The 14,046-nt window shown below is 37.0% G+C and overlaps 1 protein-coding gene across 8 annotated transcripts in view; it reads left to right on the plus strand.

Moving 5' to 3' along the window:
• The window catches only part of rols (zinc-RING finger and ankyrin repeat domain-containing protein rolling pebbles), a 439,138-nt gene that overhangs the window by 350,062 nt on the left and 75,030 nt on the right, over positions 1-14,046 (plus strand). The gene's annotated exons all lie outside the window — the stretch shown is intronic.

Consider the following 14,046-nt stretch of genomic DNA (forward strand, 5'->3'; position numbering starts at 1 on the left):
CACAGGTTTCGATTTTTGAGGATTGCCATTCGTAGGAGGCGACAGCTGATTAACGGAAAACAAAATAAAACAACAGATATTTAGAATTTCAAAATTTTATTCATCTTTCTGATAAGGTATGCACAAAATTCTGGTTGTTATATTTCTTATCTTGTGTCACTAAAGTATTTCTCTATTCTGAGAAAAATCTAAAGTATTCATTCGTATTTCATTTCAATGTTTGATATCTTTATTCGAACTACGAAATCCTTATTAGCAAGGCGCGTGTATCGAATACCTCTCCCTTTTACGAATAAAAGGTCACATAATACCGACAGAACACACACTAGGATTATGGGTTTGCTTTGACGTTCAGCTAGATTTATAGTTCCATTAGAGTGTCCTATTGATTTCTCGTTTATCTCATAATATAATTATTATTCCGTATTCAGGTTAAACGTGACCTTTATGTGAAGATTTTTCTTTCCATATTACTGTTAGAGGATGCTTATTATCCGTCAGATCTATATTTTATAATTATTGCTGGGCCTTTTATTGAGAAAATGATTGGATGGATTACCGCTGTAATTATCAGAATATTATGCCACGGGATGTCATAAATAACCGTTAACAATGCAAAACAACGAAATGCGGAGGTTTTACTATATTACTATTAGTAATATTCCGTTTAATTGAAAACGTTGGAATTTGCATGCACCATTCTAAGGAGATAAAATCTTTGATCGTTAAAGTGGGTGATTTGCAGTTTACCATCATCACAAGATAGGTGCTTTGTTGGGATTAGAATTCCTTTATTGTGCATTTTTTTGATTATCTATATCCATGACTTCCATGACTGGGTATATTTTTCTTGTTATAATTAACTCCGAAGTGGAGAGTTAGTTAGGTTAGGTCAAAAGTGAGATAATCTATTCGACCCTATACCGCAAAAGTTGAAAGTACTACGTTAAATTATGTTCCTGCACAAACATGATCGGTACAATCTGTATCTGTAGAGCAGGGAGGGTGAGTGTAAGCCCACAGCACTTAGGCCACATGTGACCCATTGTACATCCTCCCGAGGAGTTGTCCTCCTAGGTCATCGTCCATGGAAGGTGGACAGGTCACTAGGAGACATCTCCTTTATATCGGCAGGTGTAGGCCAAGACTCGCCGAACACACACTCTCTTATTGACGATAACTCCGGGCACTCGCAAAGTACATGCCTGACAGTCTCATCTTCCTGTTCACACATCCTGCTAAAGGTGTGTCCACTAGCCCCATATTATGGAGGTGTTTCCTTAATTGACAGTGGCCAGTCAGAAATCCTATTGTTAAGCGTAGATTTTTCCTGGTCATCGCCAGATATTTCTTTGCCGCCAGCTTCCCAGGGTTGCTCAGGGTGATCCAGACAAGATTGCATCCTTTGATTCCATCCTATCTCTTTAGGAATTGAGCATGGGTGTAACATTTGGCTAGTTCCGCAATTGTAGGTACAAAATATACAGGGTGGGGCACCGAAAACGAAACAGATCGAATATCTTCAAAACACTTCTTTCCTGAAAAAAATGCAAAAACACGTCGATTTGTTATCCAAGGGGGACATCTTTCTATCACAACCTCAACTGTCATACCTTCTGCAAATAATGTAAAGTTATGCCTCTTGCTACAGTTTTCAATATAGCATAGTAGTGGTTTGATAACATACAATAAACTCGTGTAAATTTGTTACAATATTGGGTCATGTTTCCAATATAAGTAGTTGACAACCATCAGAGTGACTTTTCAATGATAAAACTCGAAAAATTAATTCTTCTCACGGTCGTCATTATTCAAACCCTTTTACAAGCAGCAATATTATATTTTATTGCATTCACCATTTCCTCCATTATTATTTCGTATTATGGATTGAGGTAAACACGTAATAACCCTTTCATAGACCCTTTCCTCTATGTAACACTATTATCATTTAAGCTTCATTCAATTATTCATAAAGCAAGTCATGAGAATAGTCATATTATTTGACTTTAGTGTTATAATTGCCTAAAATTTTTGCAGGAAAATAAAATTTACTAAGAATAAACTCTCCTAGCTATTTGAAATTTTTGAGGGTTTAGCTTGAAGACTTTTGCAGAATTTAGTTTATGTGATTATGTTGATTATTGAAGTGAAAAGTGTTAAAGAAGGAGGAATAAGGTGTAAAGGTGACCTAGTGAATAAATGCTTGTGTTTTTAAATAGTTTATTTAGTGAAAAGGAAGGCTGAAAAGTTGCTCTTTTCTGAACTTTGAAGGGCCGTAACTTTTTAAATAAGGGAGAGCGCCGCTTTTTTCTTTCGGATTCGTAATCTACGCATCAAAATACGTAAGTGCAGTCAAACATTTTTTCGAAATCGCTGGGTGTCCACATAACGAAAATTTACCAAATGGCATACACAAATGAGGAAATGGCTGATATGCATTACGTTTACGGTCTGTCGCAGGGGAATGGGTTAGAAGCTTCTAGAAGATATGCTGAAATGTATCCTCAACGGCAGCATCCTTCCCACAGAATATTTGCTCGACTTCATCAACGATTACGAGACTATGGTTCATTCGACAAATGAACGCAGGATTGTGGTCGCCATCGAGAAGTACGAACACCACAGCTTGAGGAAGCAGTACTTAATTTTATTGAAGAACAACCTACTACCAGTACTAAAAAGATTGCTTTTCAGCTAAATTTCGAGTACAGGCACTGTTACCGCGCGATTCTCCGAACCGTCTTGAATTTTGCAATTGGATGCTGAAAATGATTAGAAGAAATTGTGACTTTCTGAAGACGATAGAATTCACAGACGAATGTAGTTTTTCTCGGGACAAGATTATTAATTTTCATAATTACCACATATGGGCTGATGAAAACCCTCACGCTATTGTCGAAAGTAACCATCAAGAACAGTTTTCTCTTAACGTGTGGCTCGGAGTTATTGGGGATGATTTAATTGGGCCTCTGCATTTAACTGCATTTAACGTCAGCATTTAACTGAAACATATGCAAATCAAATGTATCTGGTTGAAGCTGGAATTATTCTGCAACCGTCTTGGGAATCACATGTTAAAAGGTAAGACCTCGTTAGTCCTTAGCTCGCACTAGTTTCTCAACTTCTGAGAGTTGTCGTTCGTGAGGGAGCGACAGCTGATTAACGGAAAAACAGATTTTAAACTTCATATTTCGTAGTCTCTTCCTCAAATTTTTTCATTTGGTACTCACATTACGGAGGTGTATAGAATTGCGTCTTTTAGAAAGTCATGCATTATTTTCCAAATAAAACATGCATTCAAAATTTCAGCTCAACCGATTGAGGATAAATGCCTCAAAATCCAGTAGCATGATTTGCCTCGAACTAACATACAATTATTGCAAGTTGAATGAAAGCTTGTAATGCACTAAAAATATCCAGAACTGCCTCAATTTCTGTAGGTCAGCTCCTGCTGATCAAAAACATTTTCATTCATTTTCCAACTACATCTACCCACGATTAAAAAGTGAAACAAAATATCTCTTGTGAGAAATTCCACTTTTTATGCAACTCACGTACCGAATAAATATCCAGGACCAATTTGTGAATAACTGTGGTTGCTTTTACCACAGAAATTCAAATTATGAATCACTTCGCTAGCCGTGAGAAAGTTGTACGAGATTCGAGATGCAATCTTTTCTCGGAATATGTACCTACTCAATTCGAAATGTCCGGGAGTGTGGTGTCTTATTAGCTGCGAAAATAAAAGTTGAAGGTTTCATTTCCTTGGTAAACAGTGAAGACCACATGTATTGTTATTTGATATTGTTTTACTAATAGCATTATAAGAAATTTCAGTTTTACCGAAAAAAAATATAAAACGAATAGAGTTATCATTTTTTCTGTTTCCTAAATTTGAATGCCTCGAAAAAATCAATTGTAAGTGTGATTTTGCTTTTATTATGTAGTCCTCAAGATGAATTGTTGAAGGGAATGGAATGGTGAAAACTGAGAGGTAAAACTTCCTGTGGTTTTTTTCACCACTTATATATCTCTCTACTTCGAAATGAAAATAAAGTACCATGAATCATCTCAGAACTTATGATTCAACCAAGTGTGCTCAAGACGAAAAAAAAAAACAATTTTCATTTTTGATGATGATCTCCCATAACGTAGGAGATCATCATCATCGATTCATTGGATTGGAATCATGATAAAACTTATTTTGGCCAAATAGACGAATCATAAACATTTGTTACTGAACATTTTCTATTTTTGTCTGGTGAAAGTGTGGAGGTAAAAATAGGATACCGCTATTTTTTATATAGAGATGGACAGGCATGGTATGAAAATTTTCAAGATGTTGTCAGAGCCTGTGTCAAAGTGGTGATTCACATTGATCTGCCGTAGATTATAGTCATACAATCACCACAAAAGCCCATTCTCCAAATGAAATTTTTCTCAATGAGTGTAGTTAGAGATGCATCAAGTTGGAAGTCATGACGATCGACAGTTTTTGTTTGCTGCGTAATTATGACATACATCGCTTTCGGCTAGATCTAGCGGACAAAATCGGTCGAATACTTTTCGAGAAAGGAAAGGGAGATGAATTTCTAATCTTCCTTCGACATTCAGGACTGTCAAGTTTGCTTATGATACTTGGGTCTTTCGCCCGATAGAAAATGGTTCTTTGCTCGATAGAAACTAGTAGCCTCGAGGTTGCTTAAGAAGAAGCTCCATATATTAAAATCCATTATTTGGTTTGGGTCACATCATGCTGAAATGGAAAGAATAGGCAAGTCCGGTGAATAATTGAATAATTTGTCCTTTTCAATAGGTTGTTGGTGTACAATAGCAAAAAGTTGGACCCCTGTTTATATAGGCAACATTCGGATTCGCTATTCGAATGGTTTTTTGAGCTATCAAATGTAGTCGCACAGTTGAAACATGAACAGTTTTGCGCGAGTCTACTCACAATACTCAGGCCTAGGATCATTGATAGTTGTGAATATACTTCTATTCCGTCGGTTTCTTCATATCAGTGGCGGAACTTGAAAATTTCAGTGCAAGTTCATTGAATTATTAGTTCAGTTGTGAGAATTTTGCCATAGTTCACATTACCTTTCAAGCCAATTTTTTTATTGTTTCAGCTAATACCTCAGGATAAAGTTTTAAATGTCAAATTTTTTCTACTATGGTCACAGCGGGAGGCCCCTGCAAGAGCGAGGCCTTAACGGTTGCCTTGCACGCCACCTTTAAAGACCGCCACTGTATGGATTGCATTATTCCAGAGAGTGTCACATACGAAAGACTCCTTGAATACGACACTACATCCTGGAAATGGAAAAACTATGAAAAAAAATCAGTTTCAATCGTTTTGGTAGACTCTGGACCAAAAAAGTATATATACATATTTGGGGCACTATATCCTAATTCTGTAGGTCTTCAGCCGAAATACCTGAGCAATTGCGTTGAGGAATATTCGAAAGAGAAAATGGAAAGTCCTCAGAAACCATTTCGGTTTTGATAATTTTTGTTGTTTTCCTTCATTAATAATATAACAACAGTAAATTAAATATCCACATAAATATAGCACCCACGATAAAGCTGTTTTTAATGGAAAAATAATAATGAAACTGAAGTGTCTAACAAATATGCACTCGTCGAAACATATAAAGGATCATTACTTTGGAATGATCGTGTACAAGAAAAAGTTTTATGATGAATATAATAATGTGATCTTTGGAATTTACTTTTTTGGTAATGGTGGTCGTGCCAGAGTATAAAGAAGAAGGTATAAACGTTTCATTCCCTGCTGTTTATCTTCGCGGGTCCCATTTGGAGAAGGATTAAATTAATAATGGTGTGGGGTGGAATAACACTCAATGTTGCAATTGAACCCAGGTTTGTGTTTAAAAAACCCTACAAAATACAAATTAAACAGAACACAGAGTCAGATGCTACAAAAGCAATACGCATATAAACAGACGGCTAAAACCAAAGAAGGATTAAGTGAGGAATGGGAAAAAATACTAGCGTGGTCCAAAGAAAACTGGTATTACAATCGCCACAAAAGAAATAACCAGGAAAGAATTTCTGGCAAAAACATAACAATCTGCACTGACCGCAGACAAACCCTACTAGCCTTGAACATATAACGTGTAACCTCAGGGCTAGTACTAGAGTGTAACCAAGATTTAGCCAAAGCCTCGGTAGATGATAACATTATGCTGAGGTGGATTAAAGGGCATGACAGGAGCAAAGGTTATCGCATTGCCGACTCTTTAGCCAAGGAAGCGGCTGGACTGAGAATTTTAGGAACTATTACCACCTACGGCCTGATGACTTCGACAATTGTGGAACTAGCCTAATGTTACACCTATGCTCAATCCCTATATAGATGGGATGGAATCAAAGGATGCTATCTTGCCAGGATCACCTAGGGCGACTGGCGGCTGGCCACTGTCAACTAAGGCCTAGGGGGACAACTCCTCGAGAGGATGTACAATGGGTCATATATGGCCTAAGTGCTGAAGGCTTACACTTTCCCTCCCTACTCGACAGATACAGAACACTCAATGATCATACAGACCTTGTAGTCTTCCGCAACAGACCCCTGACCGCCCAAAGGTACATTAATGAGGTGTTGGATGTCTAGATATGTCAGAGAGGAGAAACAGAAGGGCCCCATTCAATTTTTATATACGATGGGGCCCCATGCATTATAATAATGCATATCCATTATTATAATTTCGGTTTTTGGTACCCATAGATGAATTCCCGACTCGTGTGAATTGATATTCTTCCGGCTTGTCCGGAGTAGCAATAATCGTAGACGGGTCAAAACGTTGACCACGACCCGACTCCTTCATTGAATATTGAATGATAGCCTTCAGTGACCATTGAATCTATCCGCTTGGTCTTTGAATAATGTGACTTATCAAGGCTAGAGTGATTTTCAGGCTTCGCATCGAATCAATTCCCGGTTGCGAGAAATCCAAACCGACATTTAATTTTCTCCTAGCGGCGGTATCGAGATTGCGCTGACCCCGATTCGCCACTCTCCGACTTGCACGACGACGGCCATGCTCGTACATCACAGTCACCTGTGTGCCTCGCCTCCTATGATCTTCGGCGCTGCATTGCCATATTTCCATTATTTTCTGGGATTCTCAAGCAATTTCAGATGGTTCAATGAAAGGTTTATTCAAACATTGTTTGAATGTATACGCAAAGGCGATGACACCCCTCTTTACGAAAACGCCATATTTGGGTTCGACAGAAGGTTCATTTCACCGTTCCATATAGCCGTCGATCAAATGAGTGGAACGAACCATTCACGTCAATCCAGTAAGCTGCAGTTCCACCATTCTTGACTATTTCAATCTACTCCACATTTCTCAAATCACCGTTCTTATGAATCTCATTAGTTCAGACTTCCATTGTCTAAAATGGTTTGAAGTCCCTGAAAAAAGCAATGAAGAATAGCTGAAAGTGACAATTATATTAAGCAAAAAAACCCTTAAATGAAATTACAGTGAAATAAAATACAAGTGAAAATGGAACAATTAAACAAAAAATAGAAAAATTAAGAGATTTCAAGCCAAGTTACTTCACGACGTTTCGATTGTTAGTACCACAATCGTCTTCGGATGATGACTGGCCTAATTCCTCCAAGAGATGACTATTTATGGGTCATTCGAGTTCTTTCACTCATCTCTGCTTTCCTCTTTCCGCTTCATTGGTTTATGCTAGCTTGTCTGAATACATTGTTGGACAATTTGTATGCGGCTTCTTTGAATTTTCTCCTAAACCAATGTTTCTCCCTCTGTGTGATCTCAGATTGGGACCACTCGATGTTATGCTGATGAATCCAAACATGCTCTGCTATTCCTGATTTACTGGTTTTTCTTCGCTGTGTGTGTTTCTTGTACTCGGCAATGCGAACTGTCAATGGTCTCTTAGTTTCACCGTAAAGATACGCAACATATGGAAACCTATAATCAAGCGAAAAATGGCCATGACCTGAACCATTAACAAGACAGTATCTTCTGTCTTCTAAGATAGCTTCTAAGTAAAACATTTAGACCTGGTTGTGAGGTTGTGTCAAGCTTTATTCTGAAGAATGTTGAATTTTTTTAGAGTAACTTTGGTGATTCCTGACAATGAGAAACTGATTTCCATGATCAACACGTCTTGTGCACTGATTGAAGACATCAGACTTTATGATTATGTCTTTTCTGGGCGTTTTTCTGACATCATTACAATCTAAAATCTATCTCATGTTTCCATCATTGAAAGATTTTGAAACCATTGTCGTCTATTCGTAACAGCTTGAATACATATTTGAGTAGTTGCATAAAACTGAAAAATATATGGATTGTATTGTCTCATACACACCCGGAAGTATTTCATCTCAAAGGGCAACCTTAACAACCCCTAAAATCAATATTAAAGTAAGCTAAAGACGCGAAAGGCAGCAGTCACGGTGTATATATTTGTGTAAATGTAATAAGCGCCAGGCAGGGGTCTCCTGAAAAAAAAACGAAAAAGGAACTCTATGATATGAGTAAATATGGGTAGGTCGCCGTTGACAAAGCTTTTTATTTATAAAACTAACGACTTCATTATTCATGATTTGTTTTTCTGAACACCAAGTCAGAGAAACTGAAAGCAAACGTAAGCAACAAAGTATTTATATACTATTCCTTCAAAGTGAATGTTGAAGGAATAATATACATGTGCACAAAAAGTATAGTTTGAAAGTTCGCGATTGCATAAATTGAATATCAATGTTATATCAAAATAAATTAAGTATATATTTTGATTGCTTACATTGCCAGTAATCATTTTACGGTAGAGTCCGGTGAATGTCATAAAGATAATGTCTATTTTGAGTTCTTCCTAATTCTATATGATCTCATAATGATCCATACCCTGTTAGAGATTTCTTAACGAGTTTCATGCTTTTATAAAAACCATATTTGGCATCGCTGTTTCGAAATGAAAGGAGTTTATACTCCTGATGTAGCAGCGTCAAGCGGACTAGCGACCGCTTGTCTGCTTGCCACACTAGCTTTTAATAGTTCTCGGCTGTCACGCAATCTATTGTCTGGGAAAGTGATTATTTCTTTTTTTGTTAGCGAAAAAAAGTTGAGCGTGAGAGAGTACGGACTTCCAGATCCATTACTCAGAAGATCAAATAGCGCTCTTTCATCAGAAAATGATTCTTATCTTGAATGACTTTGGCAGCTGTCAACTAAATATTCTAATTGGTAGTTTGCGTCGAATATGGCCCTTCAGATTTCTGAAAGGGCGTTTCCTGCAAGTGACGCTGGAATTGTAAAGGCTGCTTCTCAAAAGCTTGCAACACTGAACCAGAAAACTGTACTAGTCATTTCAGGAGGTTTGCCTAGGAAAGTGGACATACTCAGCTGTAAATTTATGTAAACTTTGTATTTTGGCATCATAAAAGTATTCTCAAAATTCACATATGATTCGAGGGTTGCAGTTTCAAAAATTGGGGGTCTAAAATAAAAAAACCGACGTTTTGCACGTTTTTTGCCAATATCTCGTTTCCAATGGGTTTTATGCTAATTGTATTTATTATCAATATTGTAGAAAATTAAATTCTCTACAACTTTTGTTTTTAACATTTTTCCATACGTTGAATCGTTTTTGAGATAGAGGGCAGCGCGAGCGCAGATTAAATATTAGTCGAAATCAACTAGTTGTCCTGATCGAAATCAGCTCATTTGAGGTTCATAAATTATTACTTAACGAATAATTATAAATAATTTTCATTTTTTATTAACAAATACATTATATTTAAATATTTTTTTCAATAATTATTTATTTTCAATCAAGTATCAATTTTATTTATAGCACTTACCTGCTCGTGTAGTTATAAATTTGTAGATGAAAAAATATATATTACATTATAATTGAAATCCAATCTATAGTAATCATTCTTCAATAAATAAAAATGAATGGAAAATAAATAAAATTTTAAATAATATTTTAGTTAAAACATCTCATTTGATACATTTGTGAATGTCAAAGTTAAAAAAACAAATGAAATAACTAAAAGAATAATGAGTTTTGATTTCAATTATTTTCTTCTTCATCGTCGTCGTCTTCTCGCAGCTATAAAATTCAAGGGCGTTATCATCTTCATTGTCATCTTCACCCAGATTCGTTTTCAATTCTTCCATGATTTCTGGATCAAAGGACCTATCTTCGTTAACATCGGTCTCATATGGTACAGCATTGAGACAAGCTTGCCCATTACACTGGCCACAAGCTGAAGAGCACTGCAACCCCGCTTTCCTGCATCCACATCTTGAACCACAACCACTTTTGAGGTTACAAAATATCGTATTGAGTAACTCATCTGGAGCAAGTGGTAAAATGGTCATGATAGGTTCTAGCAATCCGTTACGCCTTGTCCAACCCCATTCCTGGGGTTCCAAATCATGTCCTTACCAAGTTTAAATTTGGTAATTAACACGATTGAAATGTCGGTGAGCTGCTCCACTTGTTGGTGGGATATTTGATAATTGCATAGGTTTATTAAGCTTTGTTAGCTTGGCATATTGTGCATAACGAAGATGATCGATAGTATCTACAGACTTTGGAGTATTATAAACAACTAATAAAGTTTGCAATCCACTCTCAAATAATCTTTGAACCGGGCAGTTTTCTTCTTCAAATGCTGCGGCAAGTTCATCCAAATTAGATAGTTTCTCGAATGTTCTTTGAATTTTTGTTTTTTCCTTTTTCAACGAGAATACAATTAAAATGTAATTAAAGTATATCCCTTAATAACTTTTTGAAATACAGGAATTGATTGCATTATTGAATTCATAGATCGGTTCATTAATGAAAAAAATATTTAAATATAATGTATTTGTTAATAAAAAATGAAAATTATTTATAATTTTTCATTAAGTAATAATTCATTAACCTCAACTGAGCTGATTTCGATCGGGACAACCAGTTGAATTCAAATAATATTTAATCTGCGCTCGCGCTGCCCTCTATCTCAAAAACGATTCAACGCATGAAGAAATGTTTGAAATAAAAGTTGTAGAGAATACAATTCTCTACAATATTGATAACAAATATGATTAGCATAAAACCCATTGGAAACGAAATATTGGCAAAAAACGTGCAAAAAGTCGTTTTTTTTGACTTTTGACCCCCAGTTTTTGAAGTTGCGGCCGACGAATCAGATGTGAAATTCGAGAATACTTTTATGATGCCAAAATACAAAGTATATGCAAATTTGCAGCTGGGTATGTCAACTTTTCGAAATACAGGCCTAAATCGACCTAAAATGACTATACTATACACACCTCAGCAACTTTTGTTGCTTTAGAGAGCTCAGATCAGACCTTCTTTGGAGTTCTCATGTATGGAGAAAATATAGTATAGAGTACGTCATATTGGAAAACAGATGTTTTTTTTTTCACTTTCAAATATTTATTAAAATCCAAATGCTACAAACCAAAAATACCTTTCTTTTTTCTATATCTTACGTATCCTTGACTTGCGCTTATTCATATGGAACTGAGTTCTTTGCTTGATTCCAGTGACCATAAGTCCTTATACTGACTCTAAAATCGCACTTTTTTCCTACCATTAGTACCTTTCACAATTAATTAATGCCTAACTTTGGAGTTCAAAGCCATAGATCTGATTTTGGAATAAATCACACTCCTGAGTCCTGAATAACTGAAATGTCGGTCCCTTCGCAGAAATTCGCTTTCACAATATCCGTACAAGAAATTAGACCGGTGATAGAGAATTACCATCTGGAGATATGTCACCCAGATTGTAAACTGAGCATTCATCCGTATCCATTCTATAGTAATAGATAGGAGGTTGTTAATTGTTGCCATTTTTGAAAATACAGCTATTCGAGCAAAAAGCGTGCCTCATTAAATCTCGACCTAACATCAGTGCTATGGATTCTTCTAATTCTATCGCCCGATCAGTAATCTAGAGAGGTACTTAGGCAATTATAAGCAATCGATAGAACTTGTTTCTTCACTTCGCACGTGAAATACAAATGAGTTCAAAAGTAGTAACTGTGTTTCTGTTCTTTCGGATAAAATACTTTAGCTATATTGACAAGACAATCGTAGATATTGACAAGAGCGAGGAAAGGCCAGGGAGAATGAGAAATTTGCTTTGTTGAAATGGAGAAATAAAAGATGAGAAATTATTTTGCGAATCAGTTACGAAATCAATGAAGCGAAGAGAGTTATTGTTCATTGATAATGAAATAACGGGCGAATTTTTAAGAGGTATAGGATTTGATTTTCAAAACAACACAAAAAATTCGAAAAATTTGATGAAGTCTTTATTGAAATCGAGAGAACGATCAATATAATTTAATGTTCAAAAATGATTTCATGCAAATGTTGTCCGCGGCTCCACTTCAGATGGCCTATGCGCAAGGTCCAATTTTGGCCCACTCTCTCTAACATATTGACCGGTATTTCACGTATAAATGCTTCAATACTGGCTTCCAGAGCGTCAGTCGTTGCTGGTTTATCCCTGTAGACATAAGCCTCAAAATGACCCCACAAGAAATAATCCAAAGGCGTTAAATCACACGATCTAGGCGGCCAATTGACGGGCTCCAAACGTGAGATAAACTGTTCACCGAAGGCGGCTCTTAACTGAGCCATTGTTTCGTGTGCCGTTTGGCATGTGGCACCGTCTTGTTGAAACCTATGTCAGGCATGTCCAATTCTTCCATTTTGGGAAACAGAAGTCGTCAATCATCACACGGTAGCGTTCGCCATTCACAGTAACGTTCCGGCCATAGTCGTCTTTGGAGAAGTACGGTCCGATGATGCCACCGACCCATAATCCACACCAAACAGTTAATTTTTCGGGATGCATCGGTAGCTCTTGCAATGCTTGTGGCTGGTCTTCACTCCAGATGCGGCAATTTTGCTTGTTAACGTATCCATTCAACCAGAAATGAGCCTCGTCGCTGAACACAATTGTTCGATAAAAATGTGGATCTACTTCCAACTTTTCCAACTTCCAACTTTTCCAACCGTTAGACGTTGTGGGAGGTTATGTAGCTTCAAATCTTGTACCTGCCGTATCTTTTAAGGTTTTACACCCAAATCCTTTGGCAAAATTTTTCACGAAGTGGAGTAACAGAGGCTGCGAACGACGGCGAATCGACATTTCACGGTCATAACGAACACTGGCGGATACAGCCGCAATATTTTTTTCGTCCTCATTCTACGTATGCGTGTTGGTATTTTAATGTCCAATAATGTAAACTGGGTTCGAAATTTAGTGACAAGCTTCCGAGTAGCTCCCTCAGTAGGCCGACGAAACTGCCCATAAATTGGAAGAAGTGCGCGATGTAGTTTCTTCACCGAGCATGAATTTTGATAATAAAATTCAACAATTTGCAAGCGTTGTTCATTCGTAAGTCGATTCATGGTTAAATTATAGACCAAACTGAACAAGTTTGACAATGACACAAGACACAATTCACGCGTGATCTGTCAAAAACAGTGTTGCTAACTGCTGCTACTGTTGCTACCTGCGTGACATAGGTACGGGTCCAGATAATAATACAAATATGAAGGTTATTGAGTGTCTTGATATAGATACGGAAATTAATAATCGAACATAGCATTCAAGAAAATGACAAATCACAGACACGTGTTTCGGGCGTTTGGCGATCATCAGTATGGTGCAGCCAAGTGTAAGGATGGGCAACACTTGGTTACCAAAAGAAAGAAAAATAAATGAACGGAGCCACCAGCAGGAGCCAGCCGCACAGTTGTGGTTTCATTTAATAAATCAAATGAAAAGGCAAAAGGCAAAAAATAAATAGTTCTACAAAAGTGGTATTGAAATGCTAGAGCGGGGCTGTAGTGTTCTTGTGGGTCTTGATGGATAATAAGTTGATGAATAAAGCCAATCTTGAAAAAAAACACGTTTATTTCCTTAGCCCTAGGACTTTCCAGCCCATTTGTTAAACTCCGAAATACAAGAACAGGCTTTCACGGCCGAAGTCACGAATAA

This window comes from Leptinotarsa decemlineata, unplaced genomic scaffold, assembly GCF_025532065.1.
Source record: "Leptinotarsa decemlineata unplaced genomic scaffold, Ldec_3_MD MMD2_P_RNA_scaffold_5, whole genome shotgun sequence".
NCBI classification, from domain to species: domain Eukaryota; kingdom Metazoa; phylum Arthropoda; class Insecta; order Coleoptera; family Chrysomelidae; genus Leptinotarsa; species Leptinotarsa decemlineata.